Source organism: Camellia sinensis, chromosome 11, assembly GCF_055761805.1.
Source record: "Camellia sinensis isolate YWXY chromosome 11, ASM5576180v1, whole genome shotgun sequence".
In the NCBI taxonomy this organism is placed as follows: Eukaryota; Viridiplantae; Streptophyta; class Magnoliopsida; order Ericales; family Theaceae; genus Camellia; species Camellia sinensis.
The window spans coordinates 50,693,062-50,714,701 of NC_138971.1; the positions used below are offsets into that span (position 1 = coordinate 50,693,062).

Sequence of the window (21,640 nt, forward strand, 5' to 3'; positions counted from 1 at the left end):
CTCTAACCGTGTCTTTTAAAAATAACCATATACTCCTCATATGATTTTAGATTAATTTGTAACACTAACACCATTAAATTTACTTGTAAAAAAACACTTGTACAAACTTGTACAATATGTAACCGATATAAATGTTTTTTGTTTTGGTATCACTATCTCACACCTTTATGTGAATCAGTGGTGATTAAGAGCTCTAATAATAGAGCTCTAATAAGAGCACTAGTGACGTGGCAGCCTAAAAAAAAAAAAACAAAACAAAACAAAACAAAGGTCAAAACATTAAATCACACACTGGGACCCACAGGTTAGAGCTCTTCTAAAACTCACAATTTAGAGGTCCAAAGCATTTTTCTTATGTGAATATTTGGTAATTTTTTTTGAGAAATTATTTGATAATTCTATCATTGCTCTTTCTCCAATATGAACTTGACACACCAAAACTAGAGCCAAGAGTTTCTACCCCCAAGAAAACGTAATGATGACTTGACTTGGACATAAATGTATTCTTATTTTCATATTTTAATAATTTTTAATTATAAACATTATATTAAATAATAATTTTTTGATAATTCTATCAGTACTCTTTCTCCAATATGAACCTGACACACCAAATGCTATAGAGACAAGAGTTTCTACCCGCAAGAAGATGGAATGATGACTTGACTTGGACATAAATGTATTCTTATTTAATTTTTAATTATATACATTATATAATAATAATAATTATTTGATAATTCTATCATTGCTCTTTCTCTAATATGAACCTGACACACCAAAGACTAATGCTGTGTTTGGTTGGAGGATTTTTGGAGGGATTTGGAAAAGGAAAGAGAAAAGGTGTGTGAAACTAGGTGAAATGTAAGTATATTTTATTCATATTTCACCTAACTTTTTCCTTTCCTTTTCCAAATCCCTCCTCAAATCCTCCAACCAAACACAGCGTAAAGACGATAGTTTACCCAAGAAGGTGGAATGATGACTTGACTAGGACATAAATGTATTCTTATTTACATATTTTAATAATTTTTAATTATATACATTATATAATAATAATTATTTGATAATTCTATCATTGCTCTTTCTCTGATATGAACCTAACACAACAATGACTAGAGACAAAAGTTTCTACCCCAGGAAGACAGAATGATGACTTGACTTGGACATAAATGTATGATTAATGCTTGAGAGTACTAAAAAGAGGGCGTTAAGGGAGTACTAATGAGGTGGCTTATTCTTGATGTGTTGGTTGACTCTTTTGTTTTTTTGTTTTTTTTTAATATTTTCCAGCTCATTAGAACTGTTAGTAGTGTGTTTTTTAGTGGTCTCAATTATTTCTGTAAATGTATTCATATTTACATATTTTAATAATTTTTAATTATATACATTATATGATAATAATAACTAGGTGCTCGTGACTCGAGATTTTTCAAAACCATCTAGTTTTCTTAGAGCTCATTTGAGATGTGAGTTGGCTTTTAGCTTTTTGATTTTTTAATTATTTTAGCTTGGGGCTAAAAAGTCTCGTTTGTGATAGACTTTTTAACTTTTTTGAGAGAAAAATAAAATAATTATGAATTGGATGCGACATTTTATCCTATTTGGCTAAAATAGCCTATTTTGTTTTATATGGCTATTTTAGCCCCAATGTTCTTCCCAAACAAGCTATTATACAGTTTATAAAACTCTAAGTAGTGTTTGGTAGAGTTTTAGAATTATGATTTGAGAATAGAGTTGTATTTTGAATTTGTGAGTTTTGAAATTATGATTTAAATGTGAAAAATTTGTTTGGTTATGAGTTTTGAATTAAGTTTGAAATTTTGATATACATATGATATTTGATTCAAAAATTTACAATTTATGACCAAACACACAATCTAAAATTCTATTCAAAGCTCATAAATTTTTTTTTTTTGAATTTCGAAAATATTTTTTATTTAAAATATAAAAATAACAGGTGCAAAATAAATATAAAAAAAAACGAACACTGTTCCGGTCAACTGGCCGGACGACTGACCAGACGTTCGGAGGAACATTCGAGAGGATGACCAAGTAGATGTGTTTGCAAAAGTGAGTGTGTAATCAGTTTTAAAAACTGTAACCAAACACCACATTCAAACCAATGAGTGAAATTAAAGTTAAAAAGCTCTACCAAATAGAGCTAATCTTTCAACATTAGCATCAAATTACATTCCACACTCAAGCTATAGGCACAACCTCTAGTGCTCTTGTGATGTTATTTGCTCTTTTTTATAATTAGGGGCAGAGTCGGCATTATATTATTAGAGGAGTCAAAAGTAAAGTATTAAATAAGTCTAATAAGTTGGGTAATTCTATTTCCACACACTACTTCCTCTCTTTCCACACACTTAATGATTTTTTTTGTATTACATTTTTGTCTTAAAATTAAATTACCAAAATATCCCTTTCCCAAAACTCTAACTCTAACTCTAACTCTAACTCTTACAAACCATCAATTTCCACCATCACCATCACCATCACCATCACCATCACCATCACCATCACTATCACCATCACCATCCATGGCTACTGCCTCTCCCCTCCTCCACTCTTCCCGTCACCTCTTCTCCACCACTGCGACCCCTCTTTGCCTGAGAAAAAGATTGTTGCACCACTGCGATCTCCCTCCACCTTCATTGCCCACCACTGTGATCTTCCTTCGCCTTCGTCTCTCCCCGCCGCCAAACCCAAATCATTTGTCGTTATCATCATTATCATGTTGGTGCTTTCTTCATCCATCCTCAACCAGAAATGTGTTTCTTATCTCTGGCCTCCCTCTCTTCATTGATCCACCAGTAATGTTACATATCCAGAATAAATATACAGAAAAAATATTAAAACTACAAATCCCATTTACATTTCACTCATTTTTTTTTTCTTATTAAATTTCAACCTATAACTTTAATATTTATTTGTTCTAAAAGTGATGTTTCTTATATGGAAATCAATGTTAAAGAGTGGCAGCAGAGCAAATCTAGTGTTCTCAATGATGAAGAAGTTGTCTGTCTTGGACCAATGCGAGCATATATTCATGAGCACGGCCTTAAATTTAGTAAATTAATTAATTAATTGCATGCTTTGTACTGGACACTTTTTCAAAATCTTTCTTTTTTTATGATGATCTTAATTTGTGTGTGATGACCCAAATATTTGTTGTAAAAGGATATTTTGTTCAATTACAGTTAAAATATGAAGAAAAAATAAAGTAAAAATGATAAAATAAAAAAAAATAAAAAAAATAGAATAAAATGGAAAAACTTTAGCCGATGAATCCCCTCTGTGTCTTGCACCCCTTTTTTTTGAAACAGCAAAAAAAAATCTTTATTGATGAAAATCAAACAACACAAATACAAAGATGAACATCAATAAAGACCGAGATTGATTTGAGCGATGGAGGTCGTGGAAGTGGCGCCGGCGGGTGGAGGGAGGGGTCGGGGTAGCGATTGGAAGTGAAAGGGAGGGGAAGAGGTGCCTCCCCAACCGACAACAACAATGGTGGCTTGTTAGGGTTAGGGTTTGGAGGATGATGATGGTAAGGGTATTTTTGGTATGGTAGGATGTGTATTGAGTGAAAGTTGATAATTTATATTTATTTAATGTGTGTATTGAGAAAAGATGTGGAAAGAGAGGAAGTAGTGTATGGAAATAAAATTTCCCTAATAAGTTAGATCAAGTCTAATTTAGACGACTAAAATAAACAAATCATTATTAAAGAAAGCTAAAAATAATTACAAAATTATATTCCATGAACTTAAATTTTAATAATTTACCATTAGAAAAATGCAAATGAGAAATAATATCACACAATTCATCCAATAAATGAATGGTAATGAATTATGGGTTGTTTTGGCAACAAGCCAAAAAAGCTAAAAACCAGCTTTTAACTCATTTTAGGTCACATCACCTCTCACATGAAACAGTGAAAAAAAGTCAAAAAAGTTAAAAAAGCTAATTTTTAACTATCTTCCCAAAACACCCCAGATACGTACCCAAAATTTTGAAATTATCATATACTAATAAATGAAAGATGAAAATAATTTGATGGGTTTTTTTTTTTTTTAGAAAATAAAACGAGCATAACTATGGTACACTCTTATAAATGCATATAGTATGCCTTTTCAAAACTATACTACAATGATTGATAACAAAATCACAATAGTTAAGTAACTTTTTCATGATAATAGTATGTAATATTTTAATATTCATAAAATTGTCATATTAGTTTGTTATATAACCATAATAATTTGTAACTAAAACTTCTTTTATGGGGCATCCATTCGTAACATAATTACAATAATTTGTATTAACACTATAAAAACTCATAACGATTCTACAAAATATACAAAATATTATACTCATATCTTAACAATCCCCCCAACTTAACAAGCCAAGACCCCCCTAAAACCCCACTAAAATAGAGGCCCCTTATATATAATCTTTCTCGTTTGACTCACTTTGTCTCTTTTAAAAATAACTGTATACTTCTCACATGATTTTAGATTAATTTGTAACACTAACACCATTAAATTTACTTGCAAAACACACTTGTACAAACTTGTACAATATGTAATTGATATAAATGTACTCCCTACGTCCCAAAATAATAGTTCGTTTTGGAGAATTTAACTTTTTTTGGTAATACAATTATTACACTTTAAAAAAATTGATTTTCTAAAATTACCCTTTAATAGTACATTTTTTTGGAGAATATCAACGTCATAATTGTACTTTTTATGTTGTTAATGAATTTAAAAGAAGGGCAAAATAGAAAATTTATATTATTTTTTTACTTGATTTTTGAAAAGGGACTAATATTTTAAGATAATAAAAAATAAAATATGGGACTAATATTTTGAGGCGGAAGGAGTATTTTTTTGGTATCACTATCTCACACTTTATCTGAATATTTAATAAATTATTTGATAATTCTATCATTACTCTTTGTCCAATATGAACCTGACACACCAAAGACTAGAGACGAGTTTCTACCCCTGTAATAACCCACATTCATGTCTTAGTCATGTTCATGTACATTTGCATGATCTTGTTTTGTTAAGCTTGCATTTGCAGACTTTGACTTGTTTTGCCTAAGTGAGATTCATGCCTTGTTTTGATGCCTTTGTGATTTGTCTAAGTGTTGTGTGCTTGCTTTGCTCCTTCCTTGATGTGAAGCCTAGGTCACGCCAAGCCTAAGTTATGTTAGCCGATGTTATTCCAAGCCTAGGTTATGCAAAGCCTAGATCATTCCAAGCCGAGGTCATCTTCAGTCTAGAAGTATCCTGGAACCCCTTCGTTTGACCTCCACCTTTGCTTTGACATATTGGCCGGGATGTCATTATCTAGGCCAAGGTGTGAATCACCAAGGCCGAGATGTGTATCATCTAGGCCGAGATGTTACCTTTGCACCTGAGCGACCTTGTCCTGGAGTGGTATGACCTAGACCGAGGTGTGGCACATCTAGGCCAAGGTGTGGCACAGCTTAGTCAAGAGTTGTCCTTCCTAGCCGAGGTCATTGTCACCCTAGTTGCCGAAGTCTTGTTGTTAGCCGATGTCACCCCTTGCTGGAGTGCCATTCCGAGTAGCTTGTTAGATACGCTTTGTCATTGCCTTGTCTTGTCAATCCATCACCTTTTTGAAGAGAACCAACCAGCCATTGCCACGTGTCCGAGCTGAGAGTTAAGTCAGCCAATAGAGAGAGAAACCTATCATTTGTTGTATTTTGTTTTGAAGAGAAGAGAGAGAAGCTCTAGAAAAGGGAAGAAGAGTTCTTGAGAGAGAGTAGATTTCCAAGCTTGATTTCTTGAGATCGGACCGTTAGATCCGTGTTTTAAGGTTAGATTCTTGATCTGCTCTTGTCGTTCTTTATGTTTATGTTATTGCATTGCATTATTGAAAATGATTTGTAAGCCATGCATTGCTTTGAAGTTCGGTTTTAGAAAGAGAAAATAGCATTCATGTGTTCTTCAAGAAAAGTCATGTTTTGATCCGAAGGCTTATGCCAAGATCCATGTTTTTGTGTTTGTTCTTGCATGATTTTCAAGTATGGGCACCCAGGTCCATGTTTTCGAACTCATGGCATGAAATCTCAGATTTTAGTAACAAGTTACGATCTTGCATTCATCTTTCTCATGATCATGTTCATCATGTTCTTCATGTTCTTCAAAGGGAAACCCAGGTTTTCCCGACCTTGCTTTTGAATGAGGCCGTCGGGACCACACCTCGGCAAGGAGGTGTAGGACCTTGGCTTAGACCTGGTTGGTACCCAGCATGTCTTCCTGACATGTAAAATAGTGTTTTGACTTCTAGCACGTCTTCCCGAGATCATTTGCATGCATGTAAGACTTGTTTTGAGATGTATGTTCAGTATGCTTGCCATGTGTTTGTAGGACTTGGACCTTTGCCTTGACCCCGACGTCCCAAGAACTAATGTGAGTGGTATTTTTAATAAAGTTATGTTCTTAAGGTTTTGATAAAGCTTTGCCTTGTTTTGATAAAAGTATTTGTTAAGCATGAATGATATCCCTATTTTATGTATCAAGTATAAGCTTTGTTTTGAATGGCAAGTTATCAAGTAAGCTTTGTTTTGAATGGCAAGTTATCAAGTAAGCTTTGTTTTGAAGCACTAAGTATAAAAGGATACGGTCCTTTCTTGGAAAGACTATAATGTTAAAGCGGGCTACGGGCCTAAGGAACACGAGCTCCATAATGTTAAATCGGGCTACGGGCCTAAGTAACACAAGTCTCATGGTGTTAAAGCGGGCTATGGGCCTAAGTAACACGAGCTCCATAATGTTAAAGCGGGCTACGGGCCTAAGTAACACGAGCTCCATGTTGTTAAATCGGGCTACGGGCCTAAGTAACACGTCTTGTAAGTCAGTAAGTTTTGAAGGACCAAGGTTATGCCGAGGTTATGATATAAGATTTTGACGTATGTTAAGTATGTAAGTTTTGTAAGATCAAGTTTGATGAACAAGATTTATCTCATATTTTGTACAAGCTATGATAAGTATGGTTTTGACAAGGATATATTATGTATTGTTTTGAAAAGACCTCGGGAATCATTCATTCAACCCCTTTATTACTTGTACCATTCACTGAGTATCCAAGCTCACCCTCCCTATGTATATATGTAGGTAACAAGCGAGAAGTCAGCTTCGCCGAGGTGTGTGTTTTGTATGCATGTTGTGTCGGCTTGAGGATGTCGGCAATCTGAAGATTATGTATTCTTGATTTGTATTTCATGTGTTATATTTATGTCGGCTTGAGAAGCCTTTTGCCAAGATGTAATACGTACTTTTGTATTCAAGTTGTAAAGCTATGTAAAGATGTATGCCATTTCACTTGACTTATGCACCGCTCTTATGGACCACTTGTATTTTGAATTATTGCTTCCGCATTTGTGAGCCCCCTATATATATACTCTGATTGTGTGTGAATTTTGTAAGTTGGCCTTCGGTAATTACGGATTACTGGCCATCACGGCACCAAACTACTAGGGGCGGTTTGGGGTCGTGACAACCCCCAACAAGCCGGACTGGCCTTGTTTCTACCCACAAGAAGAAGACGGAATGGCAGTCCACTGATGACGGAGTGACTTTTTCACCAAAATTTAAATCTGATGTCAACTTTGGTTCACCGTTGAAGATGGTCTAACTGTCTCTTTTAAAAAATAACCATATACTTCTCACATGATTTTAGATTAATTTATAACACTAACACCATTAAATTTATTTGCAAATTTTTTTTGTACAAACTTGTACAATATGTGGGTGTTTGGGAAGTGGATTTTTTTGTAGGTTTTTTTAGTTGTACGGTATTATTAGAGAAATTTTTTTTTTGTGTTTGAGAAGATAGTTGAATTTTTTTGTGGTTGGATGTGATGTTTGTGAGAGAAAAAATAAAATAATTATGAGATTTGATGTAATATTTTGTTTAAATTTATTTATTTTTATTTTATAATCAATTTATCTTTTAATAAAAAAAACTAAAAAAAATCAAAAAACAAACTTCCCAAACACCGCCATATGTAACTGATATAAATGTATTTTTTTTAGTATCACTATCTCACACTTTATCTGAGTATTTGATATTTTTTTGAAAAATTATTTGATAATTCTATCATTCCTCTTTGTCCAATATAAACCTGACACACCAAAAACAAGAGACAAGAGTTTCTACCCCCAAGAAGAGGTAATGGCCTTGTTTCTACCCCCAAGAAGACGGAATGGCAGTCCACTGATGACTTGACTTGGACATAAATGTATTCTTATTTACACATTTTAATAATTTTTAATTATATACATTATATTATAATAATTATTAGTATAACTAGTTGCTCATGGCTTGAGACTTTTCAAAACAATCAAGTCTTCTTATTACGTTTATAAACTCTAATCTTTCAACACTGGCATCAAAATTACATTCCACACTCAGAAGCTATGGGCACAACCTCTAGTGCTCTTATGATGTTATTTGCTCTTTTTTTCATTGAAAGACTTGAGTTCATTTGTAGTAGTACAAATTCAAATGTGAGTTGCATAGCGAGTGAGCGAGAAGCTCTTATGAAATTCAAAGGAAATCTCACAGATGAAGCAAACCGTTTATCCACGTGGGTTGGAGAGGACTGTTGTACCTGGAAGGGAGTTGGTTGTAGCAATAAAACAGGCCATGTTGTGAAGCTTGATCTGCGTAATCCAAATCTCGACAGCTATGGTCCAAATTTCGAAATGAACAAATTGCGTGGTCAGATAAGTCCTTCCTTACTCGATTTGAATCATTTGCATTACCTAGACTTGAGCATGAATGATATGCAAATTTCTAATTCCTTAGGATCTTTGAAAAGCTTGAGATACCTTGACCTCTCTGGGTCAATTTTCGATGCAACGATTCCTCATAATCTGGGAAATCTTTCGAGGTTGCAGTATCTCAACCTTAGCAATAATTATTTAAGTGGTCCAATTCTTGATACACTTGGAAGGTTGACCTCTCTCACAGTTCTTGACCTTTCATATGACACCTTCAATGATTCAATGTTGTATTCTTTGTGTAACCTGAGCAATCTTATCCATATAGATCTTAGTTTTAATCGCTATGGAGGTGCAATGCCCCATTGCCTTGGGAATCTTGCTTCTCTTTCCATCCTCAGGTTGAATTCAAATTACCTTCAAGGTCCAATTCCAAGTGAGATGGGAAATATGACACAACTTAAAGACCTTGACCTCTCTCAGAATCAGTTTGAGGGTCCAATTCCAAGTGAGATGGGAAATATGACACAACTTACTGAGCTTGACCTCTCTTCGAATGCATTTGCATGTGAAATACCAAACTCCATGAGGAACCTCTGCAACTTGCGTGTATTGGATTTGTCCTATAACATGTTCACTGGAAAGCTTTCAACTTCTATTGGAAGTCCATTTGGTTGCATCCATAATAGTTTGGAAGATTTGCTTCTTTCTTCCAATAAGTTGAGTGGTGGTCTGCCAAACCATTTGGGAGAGTTTAAGAAAATAGAGAGGCTTATTATTAGCAGGAATTCATTTTATGGTCCGCTGCCATCATCACTCGGAAGACTATCATATTTGAGAGAGTTAGATACTAGAGACAATCAATTGAATGGGAGCATTCCAATTAGTCTTGGACAACTTTCAAAACTAGAATATCTAGATTTGTCAAACAATTCATTTGTTGGCACTGTATTTGAACTTCACTTTGCCAAACTCAAGAGTTTAAATGAATTGTACTTGCATTCAAATTCATTAGTTTTGAATGTGACCTCCCAATGGGTTCCTCCCTTTCAACTCCAAGTCATACGATTGGCATCTGTCAAAGTAGGACCCCAATTTCCTCAATGGCTCGAAACACAAAAAAATGTTACAGTGTTAGACATGTCTAATGCAAGCATCTCAGTTGTCATCCCTGATTGGTTTGAGAGTATTTATTGTGGCATTGTAGCCTTGGATCTTTCCAACAACCAGATCAAAGGAAAGCTGCCAATATGTCAAAAATGTAAATATAGAAGTAGTGCTATTGATAGATGGTTATATTTGAGTTCTAACAGATTTGAGGGCCCACTAACACCGCTTCCTTCAGATGTTTATTTGTTAGATCTCTCAAATAACCAGTTGACTGGTGTCATTCCAGTGTCTTTGTGCAAGGTAAAGAATATAGCTTATATTAAATTCTCAAACAATCAGTTATCAGGAAGAATTCCTCCTTGCTTGTGGCAGTTGGATCACTTGTTCGTGCTAGATTTGACGAATAATAGTCTATATGGTGAAATTCCCAGTTCATTGGGTTCCCTACAATTTCTCAATTCCTTGCACTTACGTAAGAATAGATTTCATGGGAAGCTTCCTTTGTCCTTACAGAATTTGACATTTCTTTTCACCATTGATCTAGGTGAAAATGTGTTCGCTGATAATATCACTTCATGGATTGGATATAACCTAACTAATCTTAGATTTCTCAATCTTCAATCAAATAATTTCTATGGTGATATTCCTCCGTAACTCTGTCAGCTCCAAAATTTGCAATTGTTGAACTTGGCACAAAACAACATAACGGGAAATATCCCTCGTTGTTTTGGCAACTTCACTAACATGGTTGCACTAGATAGTCATCCAGCTGGAACAGAAGTGGATATTAATTATGAAGAGAACATTTTGGATTCAATGAAAGGAAGAGAACTGGAATACACCAAGACACTCAAATTTCTCGTCTCCATGGACCTTTCAAACAATGGCATTGTTGGAGAGATTCCAAAAGAGTTAATGGATCTTTCTGGGTTGCTGAACTTGAATTTATCTGGAAATCATCTAAAAGGAAGGATCCCTAATAATATTGGCAATTTGACACAATTGGAATCTCTTGATTTGTCTCGAAACAAACTTTCTGGCCCCATTCCTCCAAGTCTGTCCAGTTTAAGCTACCTAAGTCATTTGAACATGTCATTCAATAATTTATCAGGGCGAATACCAACGGGAAATCAACTTCAAACCCTCAATGATCCTTCCACTTATATAGGCAACGATGGCCTTTGTGGTGCACCACTCCTAAATAGTTGCCTCGATAATAAATCATCTAATGGTGATCACAAACATGCTGATGAGAGTAAAGTTGCAGATGAAACTGATTTTTTGTGGTTCTACACTGGCATTGGACCTGGTTTCCTGGTTGGGTTCTTGGGGGTCTGTGGCACTTTGAATTTCAAGAAGTCTTGGAGGTATGCATACTTCCAGTTCATCGAAAACAACTACAATTGGATATTAATAAACATAGCAATCAAGCTCGCTCAGCTAAGGAGGATGTTCAACAAAGGCAAGTTTGGAGGATGAATTTATCACCCAATTGGTTCGTCTCTCTCTCTCTCTCTCTCTCTCTCTCTCTCTCATGTAACTATATTACCTCTGCATCTTTTCTTGATTGCGATGGTGCATCAAATCAACATCTTCATAACCCATGATTTATCTTGCATGAATCTTTCAAATTTTTTTCAATTCCTTACCATCATTAACATAACAATTCTATTCATGTTAATGATTTTTGGAACATCATCACAACTTGAAGAATAACCATTCATATTTTTAAGTGGAGGTAGTGATATTTCCAGATTATCATCAAAACATGTCTTACATTCAAGATCATATAGCAAAGTACAGATTAAATTCCACCAAATTTCTTTACCAAAAGCGCCAAAATTCTTTGTCACATGCTTAAAAACATTGAAATAAATGTAGGTTTGTTGCTATATAGTTCAAATAATGCAAATACATTTCTCAAATATTTTTTCGTAAGTCATTTGTTGCATTATTTCAGAGAAACCATGTTAACATCCACTAATATGCTTGTTATGTGCCTTGCTATCATTGAAGGGTCTTATATTCAGCTGGAGAAAGGACCCTAAGAGGAAGCAGCATTGAGATCATGTTATGGATTTTCTTGAGTTGTTGGAAAGAAATAAGATTGAATAATTCTATAGTTCTAGTATATATGTTGGTGGGGTTTGATGATTGTGTCTTTTGTAAAATATTCTAAAGTAAGTCTTTCCTTAAATAAATGACTTGTGAACTATCATATTGTCCATAATATGTTATAGACTGTGTTTTGCATATATATGCATTCTCCTTTTATTGGTGAATTCTATGATTTTTGCCAATTGAGGCCATGGATTCTAGTTTTAATTTTGAGAATTGAGCAAAATGCTCCAACAATGATATACATATAGTAATGGTATCAACAACAAAAACCATATCAAAACAGAGAGCTATTGTGCCACAGTCAAATTCACATATAGGTTCAACTATTCATGTTTTTCTTCACATTGTAGTAATCTTTACTTGTGTCAAAACTTTTAATGATTTAGGAGAAGCATGTAACATCAGTAATATACAAGTATGTTTCTCAACTTGCACTACTTTTTGTTTAATTTGTTAATGATTAATCCTTGCCAAAAATTTGTGTGTGTGTGTGTGTGTGTGTGTTTTATTCTTTATCTATTTGTGTCTATTGAGTTTTAACCAATTTACAAGTGTTTGAGGTTGGCTTTTTTAATAACTTTTTGTTGATTTTTTTTCATCTTTAATGATTTTTTTTAATTAAAAGTGTTACACTCTTGAATTCTACTCAACTAGAGAAATTAGAAAAGATCAAAATTTGAAAATTTTGAAAAAAAAGTCCGAAAAGGATTATAAAAAAAAAAAATCAAAAACAATTGACTTATTATTTGTTTTTACTTTTTTTGGTCTTTAGGATTTTTATTTTTATTTTTTTATTTTTTTTAGATTTGTCTACATAAGACAAACCTAAAACGTAAAAAAAAATGGACATAATTTAAAAAGAAAAAAATTACTAAAAATTTAAAATATATGTATATATCTTTTTGGGGGTGAATGCCACATACTAACAAAAGCCAAAGCAATAAAACTGTCAATGTAATCAAAATATCATAAGTTTCCATATATGTAGATGCAAATGCCGATAACTACACATTGATTTCAGCAGTCCAGGTAATGACCCAAAAGGGCATCACAATTTTCACAATTTCAATAGGCATCAGCCAATCCTACACACCATACCAACAATCAGCATAGGGAAAAGGAAGATGTTACAATGTTAACCCTTAAAATAATGCATATGGTATACTTTTGTGTTATTTTAGTCTCTATATTTTCAAATCACTAGATTTTAACCCTGAATTTTATATTTTGTCTCCTTTTGTCCCAATTGAAAATGGTAGTTAAGTTTTTTGACGGAAATTGGCCATGTGCATGTCACATGCCTTATTTTAAAGGGTAAAATTGTAAATTTAATATTTTGTATATTATTCAACCAACTCATTGAGTTAACTCGCTCAAATAAACACGTGGATCTCAATTGTAGAAAGAGATGGCTTTTGTCTAACAGATGGTTCGACGAGAAAAAAGAAAGGGGGTTCGTTCGACGATGGGGCTCAGTTGGGGTAAGGCCGTGAGATTCGACTTGTCACGACCCCAAACCGCCCCTAGTAGTTTGGTGCCGTGATGGCCAGTAATCCGTAATTACCGAAGGCCAACTTTTCAAAACTTAACACAATCAGAGTATGAATATAGGGGGCTCACAAATGCGGAAGCAATAAATCAGTTGCGAATGGTCCATAAGAGCTGTGCGTAGATCAAAGCAATGCCAAACATTCCAATTAACTTTACAACTTAAATACAACAAGGTAAAATAATACATGTTACATCTTGATCAAAAGGCTTCTCAAGCCGACATATACAAAATACAGCTAATACAAGTCAAGAAGCATGATTTTCAAGATTTGCCGACATGTAAAACAGGGCATCACCGACGTAAATACAAAAGTAAAGCCGACATAAGCACGAATCCAAAACAAGCATCCAAACGATTTAGGCGTCGCCGCCGTCCTGCTCATCACCTACATATATATAGAGGGGTGAGTACAAAACTCAGTGAATGGTACTAAAGATAAAGGTTTTGCATGAATATAGCCGGAGTCCTTCAAAACGAAACACATCAAACTTAGCAAGGCAAGGGATGAACCGTATTCATCGATCAAATATTACAAGTACCCAAAGGTGTTTACTGACATAGGCGAAACAAGGGATGAACCGTATCCATCATACAAGTATCATAACATCGGCGAAACAAGGGATGAACCGTATCCATCATACAAGTATCATAACATCGGCGAAACAAGGGATGAACCGTATTCATCATACAAGTATCATAACATCGGCGAAACAAGGGATGAACCGTATCCATCATACAAGTATCATAACATCGGCGAAACAAGGGATGAACCGTATTCATCATTCGAGTATCATAACATCGGCAGAGCAAGGGATGAACCGTATTCATCATTCAAGTATCATAACATCGGCGAGACAAGGGATGAACCGTATTCATCATTCGAGTATCATAACATCGGCAGAACAAGGGATGAACCGTATTCATCATTCAAGTATCATAACATCGGCGAGACAAGGGATGAACCGTATTCATCAGTCAAGTATCATAACATCGGCGAGACAAGGGATGAACCGTATTCATCATTCGAGTATCATAACATCGGCAGAACAAGGGATGAACCGTATTCATCATTCAAGTATCATAACATCGGCGAGACAAGGGATGAACCGTATTCATCAGTCAAGTATCAAGAGCTGTACGATCCGTAATCGTTTAGTCAAAAGTATTGCGAAAGTTTAGAGTCCTCCAATACAAGGGACTTGTGCACTTGGTACCGCGAAAGTTTAGAGTCCTCCAGCACAAGGGACTTGTGTTACTTAGGCCCGTAGCCCGATTTAACAAGGACCGTATCCTTCTCAAAGATGGCATCAAAACAAGGAGTATACTTGGCACACCAAAACAAGAGCTATTTATTCATGCTAACAAAACACTTTCGTCAAAACGAGGCAAGCAAAGTTTATCAAACAAGTATAACATAGCTTTATCAATAATACCACTCACCTAGTTCTTCAGGTGCAGACTCAAAACAATATCAAGGACCTACAATCACATGGCAAGTCACATTCTCAAAGCAAGCTCTATATATACATGCAAATGATCTCGGCATTCATGCCAGATCTAAGTCAAGGACAAAACAAAACAAGCTGGGAGCTTAACCACTGCTCCCGTTTCTCGAAAACACACTGGGTACCGTCCAGGGCTAAGCCGAGGTCCCGCTAACAAAGTGAGGAGAAACCTGGGTTTTCCTTTGGAGAATATGAAGAACATGATCATTTGAAAGATGGATGCAAGTTCACAACTTGTTACAAAATCTGAGTTTTCATGCCAAGAGTTCAAAACATATGGACTTAAGTACCCATTCAAGAAGGTCATGCAAGAACAAACACAAAAACATGGTTTTCGTTCCAAACTCTTCGATCAAAATGAGACTTTGTTCAAGAACACATGAAAAACCATTTTCTCTTTCTAAAACCAACTTCAAAACGATGCATGACATGCAAAACAAAACCGATCATGCAATGCAGCTAGGTATTCAGTAAGAACATTCAAAGGAGATCAAGATTCTAACCTCAAAACTCGGATCTAACGGTTCAAGCCACAAAGATCAAGCTTGGAAGACAACTCTCACTCAAGAACTCTTCTTCCTCCTTTCTAGAGATTCTCTCTCTAATACGAAGATTTGAGACAAGAAATGATTTGTTTCAAGGTCTGTCGGCTGCCTTAACAAACAGCTCGGACACGTGGCATTATCGGGTTGGTTCAGCTCCAAAAAGGTGATTGATAGACAAGACAAGTCTCTGACAAATCGTATGCGGTAAGCTCGGGTAAAACACATCGGCAAAGAGATGACATCGGCTCAAAACAAGGATCCAGCAACAGGATAGAAAAAACATCGGCTAGGGAGGACGACACTTGACTAAGCTGTGCCACACCTTGGCCGGGGTGCGCCACATCTCGGCCTAGGCCATACCTGCCTGCGGACAAGGTTCAAGTGCGGAACATCTCGGCAAAGAATGCCCGAGGTGAAGATGGGGTTGAACAAGACCTCAAGATGGTTCTAAGTACAAAGGTCAAAGGCGGACTAAGCTCAAGATGATCTCGGCTACGCACACGCACTAAGCAAGGAACAAAATCGTGCAAGCAACTTAAGCAAATCAAGCCAAGACAAAACCTTTAAATTAACATAAGCAGCAAGACCATGCAAGAATGTACGCAAGTATGGCAAGAGTAAGGTGAGGGTTGTTACATCCTACCCCCCTTAAAGAAGTTTGGTCCCCAAACTTAGATTACCTTGCTCTATGAACAGCTCTGGATAGCGGATTCTCACATCCTCTTCCTTTTCCCAAGTGGCTTCTGTGCCATAATGTTCCTTCCATTCGACCTTTACCATTGGTATCGATCTGTTCCTCAATTGCCTCACTTGTCGGTCAACAATCCTCATTGGCTTCTCCTCGTAGCCCAAATCTTCATTAACTGTGATCTCGGAATGATCAATTACATGTAGTGGATCTCGGATGTACTTCCTCGACATCGAAACATGAAACACATTGTGGACTTGGCTCAAATCTGGCGGCAAAGCAAGTCTGTAGGCAACAGGATTAATTCTCTCAAGAATTTCAAATGGCCCAATATAGCGAGGTGCTAACTTACCTTTCCTTCCAAATCTGGAAACCCCTTTCATCGGTGAGATTTTCAGGAATGCGTGATTCCCAACTTCGAACTCTAACTCATTCCTTCTCTGGTCGGCGTAGCTCTTTTGTCGGCTTTGGGCAGCCCTAATCCTCTGTTGGATAAGTTTAATCTTCTCTGTTGTCACTTGAATCAATTCGGGACCAAGCAGGGCTCTGTCTCCGACTTCGGTCCAACATGTCGGCGATCTACATTTCCTTCCGTACAAGGCTTCATACGGCGCCATGCCAATGCTAGCTTGATAACTGTTATTGTAAGCGAATTCCACTAAGGGTAGATGTGTTCCCCAACTTCCTTGGAGGTCCAATACACAAAGTCTAAGCATATCTTCAAGCGTCTGAATTGTCCTCTCAGTCTGCCCATCTGTCTGGGGATGAAAGGCTGTACTAAATCTCAGCTCGGCTCCAAAAGCCCTCTGTAGACTCTGCCAAAATCTAGAAACAAATTTAGGATCTCGGTCTGAAACAATTGACATCGGCACTCCATGAAGTCTGACAATCTCGTTCACATATAGCAAGGCAAGTTGATTGGCGTTGAAGGTAGTCTTAACGGGTAGAAAGTGTGCTGACTTAGTTAACCTATCCACAACAACCCAAATTGAATCCATACCCTTTGGTGTCTTCGGCAACCCGATCACAAAATCCATGGAGATGTGCTCCCATTTCCACTCAGGAATCGGCAAAGGTTGAAGAAGTCCTGCTGGTCTTTGATGTTCGGCTTTCACTTGCTGACAATGTAAACACTGGGACACGAATTCGGCTATTTCTCTCTTCATATTTGGCCACCAGAAGGTCTGCTTCACATCTTGATACATTTTGGTGTTCCCTGGATGGACAGCAAACTTGGAACCATGAGCTTCCTGCAAAATCTTTTTCTTCAGCTCTGGAATGCCGGCCACGCATAATCTTCCCTCAAACCTGAGTACTCTGTCTTCGATGGTGTACCCTGGTCTCGGCTTCGTGTGAATCTCCTCGGCTATTTTCTTGAGGAAGTTATCCTCCATCTGTCTTGTCTTTACTTCATTAACGATAGTCGGCTCTGCTGACATCACGGTTAAACACGCCAAATTTCCATCTGACTTCCTGCTCAAAGCGTCGGCTACACTGTTGACTTTCCCGGGGTGATATTGAATCTGCATATCGTAGTCTTTCAACAACTCAAGCCACCGTCTCTGTCTCAAATTCAATTCTTTCTGAGTGAATAGATACTTTAAGCTCTTATGATCTGTAAAAACCTGACAAGTAGCTCCATACAAATAGTGACGCCAAATCTTTAAAGCAAATACTACGGCCGCCAATTCTAAGTCATGGGTAGGATAGTTTTTCTCATGAGGTTTCAACTGACGAGATGCATAAGCTATAACTTTACCCTTTTGCATTAATACACAACCCAAACCCTTATGTGATGCATCACTATAGACGTGAAACTCTTCGTTACCTGATGGTAGTACTAGTACTGGTGCTGTAATTAACCTCGTCTTCAGTTCCCGGAAGGCTGACTCCCGATCTTTAGTCCATTCATACAGTGTTCCCTTCTTAGTCAGTTGCGTCAATGGAATTGCAATCCTGGAGAAATCTTTCACAAACTTTCTGTAATAACCTGCCAAACCCAGAAAACTACGAATCTCGGACACATTAGTCGGCCTCGGCCAATTTACTACGGCTTCAACTTTGCTAGGATCTACTGCAATACCTTCTTCATTAATCACATGACCCAAAAATGAGATGGTAGAAAGCCAAAACTCACACTTGTTAAACTTCGCATACAATTTCCGTTCTCTCAAAATCTGTAAGGCAAGTCTCAAATGGTTTTCATGTTCAACATTACTCTTGGAATAGATCAATATATCATCAATGAAAACAACTACAAATTCATCTAAATATGGTTTGAAGATTCGGTTCATTAAATCCATAAATGCAGCAGGGGCATTGGTCACTCCAAAAGGCATTACTAAAAACTCGTAGTGGCCATATCTTGTTCGAAAAGCAGTCTTCTCAACATCTTCGGCTTTAACTTTAAGCTGATGGTAACCAGACCGAAGGTCGATCTTAGAAAAGACTCGTGCTCCTTGTAACTGATCAAGCAAATCATCAATTCTAGGTAACGGGTACTTGTTCTTAATGGTGACTTTATTGAGTTCTCTATAATCAATACAAAGACGGAGTGTGCCATCCTTCTTCTTAACAAATAAAACAGGTGCTCCCCATGGTGAAGTGCTCGGCCTAATAAATCCCTTATCTAACAACTCTTGCAACTGCAGTTTCAATTCTCTAAGTTCAGCGGGGGCCATCCTATAAGGTGGTTTGGAGATCGGCTGCGTTCCCGATATAATATCGACCGTAAACTCTATTTCTCTATCGGTCAAGTGGCCAGGCAATTCATCCGGAAAGACGTCGGGAAAATCATTAACAATCGGGATGTCGGCTAAGTTAACATTTCCATTCTGATCACTCAGTATACTACACAAGTAACCTCGACACCCTTTCTGGATTAACTTACAGGCCTTAATGGACGAAATCAAGTATGGTGGGGGCACTACCCCTTTACCCTGGAAAATAACCTCGGCTAGGTTTGGGGGTCTCAGTGTGACACTTTTCGAAACGCAATTAATAGATGCATCGTTCGCAACTAACCAGTCCATTCCCAGTATAATATCAAAATGAGCTAGGTCTAGAGGCATTAAATCTACTAGCAATTCAACATTCTCAATCACAACAACACATGCTCTGTAAATGGATGCAACAATCATAGATCTCCCAGATGGAGTAGACACAGATAACACATAATCAAGGGGCTCTAGTTCTCTATTAATTTTCTCGGCAAACTTAGCAGATATAAACGAATGAGTAGAACCCGAGTCAATCAACGCATAGGCATCTTGAGAGCAAATTAGTAACATACCTGACACCACTGCCTCAGCATTCTGAGTGTCTCCTGGTACTAATGCAAACACTCTGCCCTGTCTCATCTGTCCTTTCCCAGCATTTCCCTTCTGAACGGAACCCGAGGTATTCCCTCCTTTCTTGTTGTTATCAGCCTTTGTTTTGGGGCAATCTCTCACATAATGGCCCATCTCACCACATTCATAACAGGCTCCAGACGTTCGTCGACAGATCCCGAAATGCTGTTTCCCACAATCCGAACACGTCGGTTTAGCACTCCCTTCCTGCCTTAGGTTACTAGTACTGCCCGTGTTCGTTCTCTTCTTGGTGCCCAGCTGTCCTCGGCGATTGTCATAGTTCTGCCTCTTTCGCTGGTTTTCTCCCGAGCTCTGGTATCGGTTCAAATTAGCTTCGGCGTGAATGGCTTTGTCCAATACTTCGGCATAAGTCGGCATATCGAGTAAACTCACCCGGTCTTGAATCGGTCCACGAAGCCCACACTCGAACTTCCTGGCCTTCATATATTCATCGTTGGTCATGTGAGGTACAAACCTCACTAATTCAGTAAAAGCGCGGTCATATTCCGCCACTGTTCTGTTGCCTTGCGTCAGAGTATGAAATTCGGTAGCCTTGCGGTTTCGAACACTTAGGGGAAAATGTTTCTTGTAGAACAACTCTAAGAATCGGGTCCAGGTCAAATCTGGGTTGCTCTCTCTAACCATCATCCACCACCTGCGGGCGTCATCATCTAATGTGAATGCTGCCAACGTCACTTTCTGTGCGTCGGTGCTAGGGAAGATCTCAAACAACTTTTCCATTTCCAACACCCATGCTTCAGCCTTCATCGGCTCTATACCCCCAGAGAACCTTGGCGGTCTCATTTTCTTGAACTCCCTGATCAAAGCTATCGTGCCATCCCCATAAAAGGCTGGTTGCGGGGGAACCTGCGGCACGGGAGGAGGTGGAGGTGGAGCTACATTTCGGCCGTTGGTCTGCTCGGCCTGAGTCGACGTAGCACTAGCGAACTGCTGCCTGGTTTGCCTCAACTCGCGGGCCAAACCCTCAACTAATCTTTCCAATCTGTCCATTCTGTCTTCGGGCTGATCTCGGCCAAGCGGTGGTCTACCTCTCCTCATGATGCTATGAGCGTGCAAAGTATGACTTTAAAACAATTAAGCAAATAACCACATAGGTAAATAGCAAATAAGCATATCAAAACAATGCACATCTCGTTCAAATAACAAATACCATGATGCAACCCTAACATCTTTCTAAGGGAAATCCTATGCTCTTTAGGACTCAAAGTGTGTGAACAGCGTATACCGAGGAACTTGTGCTCTGATACCATTCTGTCACGACCCCAAACCGCCCCTAGTAGTTTGGTGCCGTGATGGCTAGTAATCCGTAATTACCGAAGGCCAACTTTTCAAAACTTAACACAATCAGAGTATGAATATAGGGGGCTCACAAATGCGGAAGCAATAAATCAGTTGCGAATGGTCCATAAGAGCTGTGCGTAGATCAAAGCAATGCCAAACATTCCAATTAACTTTACAACTTAAATACAACAAGGTAAAATAATACATGTTACATCTTGATCAAAAGGCTTCTCAAGCCGACATATACAAAATACAGCTAATACAAGTCAAGAAGCATGATTTTCAAGATTTGCCGACATGTAAAACAGGGCATCACCGACGTAAATACAAAAGTAAAGCCGACATAAGCACGAATCCAAAACAAGCATCCAAACGATCTAGGCGTCGCCGCCGTCCTGCTCATCACCTACATATATATAGAGGGGTGAGTACAAAACTCAGTGAATGGTACTAAAGATAAAGGTTTTGCATGAATATAGCCGGAGTCCTTCAAAACGAAACACATCAAACTTAGCAAGGCAAGGGATGAACCGTATTCATCGATCAAATATTACAAGTACCCAAAGGTGTTTACTGACATAGGCGAAACAAGGGATGAACCGTATCCATCATACAAGTATCATAACATCGGCGAAACAAGGGATGAACCGTATTCATCATACAAGTATCATAACATCGGCGAAACAAGGGATGAACCGTATTCAT

The 21,640-nt window shown here is 37.5% G+C and overlaps 2 pseudogenes across 1 annotated transcript in view; one reads left to right on the forward strand and one right to left on the reverse strand.

The window, feature by feature from the left end:
• Positions 1–21,640, reverse strand: part of LOC145788890 (geranylgeranyl transferase type-2 subunit alpha 2-like) — a 295,230-nt pseudogene that overhangs the window by 71,059 nt on the left and 202,531 nt on the right. The window lies entirely within an intron of this gene.
• LOC114269055 (receptor-like protein EIX1) lies at positions 8,546–11,768 on the forward strand (annotated as a pseudogene).